The sequence below is a fragment of the Arachis ipaensis genome, chromosome B05 (assembly GCF_000816755.2).
Source record: "Arachis ipaensis cultivar K30076 chromosome B05, Araip1.1, whole genome shotgun sequence".
Lineage (NCBI taxonomy): Eukaryota > Viridiplantae > Streptophyta > Magnoliopsida > Fabales > Fabaceae > Arachis > Arachis ipaensis.
The window spans coordinates 144,470,955-144,471,469 of record NC_029789.2 but is presented as its reverse complement, the minus strand read 5'-3'; positions in this window follow the sequence as shown (position 1 = coordinate 144,471,469).

The following is a 515-nucleotide window of genomic DNA, read 5'->3' as shown; positions in this document are numbered from 1 at the left end:
TTAAGAATATAATTCGCTACTATTTTAATTTTTTAATAAAAAATATTAAAATTAGTTATTATATATTTATATATATAATTAAATTTATTTTTTTATATATTTATTTTAATATATATTCTATATGATAATTGATTTTAATGCGTTTACCGTTGATCTAGTACTTTATTATTATTTCTTGCGCCACTGTACTAGCTCCTATAGTTTATAATAGAAGTCATGTAAGTAAACTTTGAACCATATAAATGAGACAGAGACATATACATCACCGATATAAAACTAATTGGTCGTGCTCAACGTGGAAGAATAAAATATTCATGAATTTTAATATTCTGTTGTTAGTTATTACACCTCGCGGAGCATGAACCAGCAATAATTTAAGTAGTACTTTTATTATTAATTGATCAAATGTTATTAACTTGCACATAAACCACTTAATCCAAAAAACCCCAAAAACTTAAGTTATATAAATAATTATATATTTAGCATATTTCTTTATACAGCCACTTTTAAAGCGT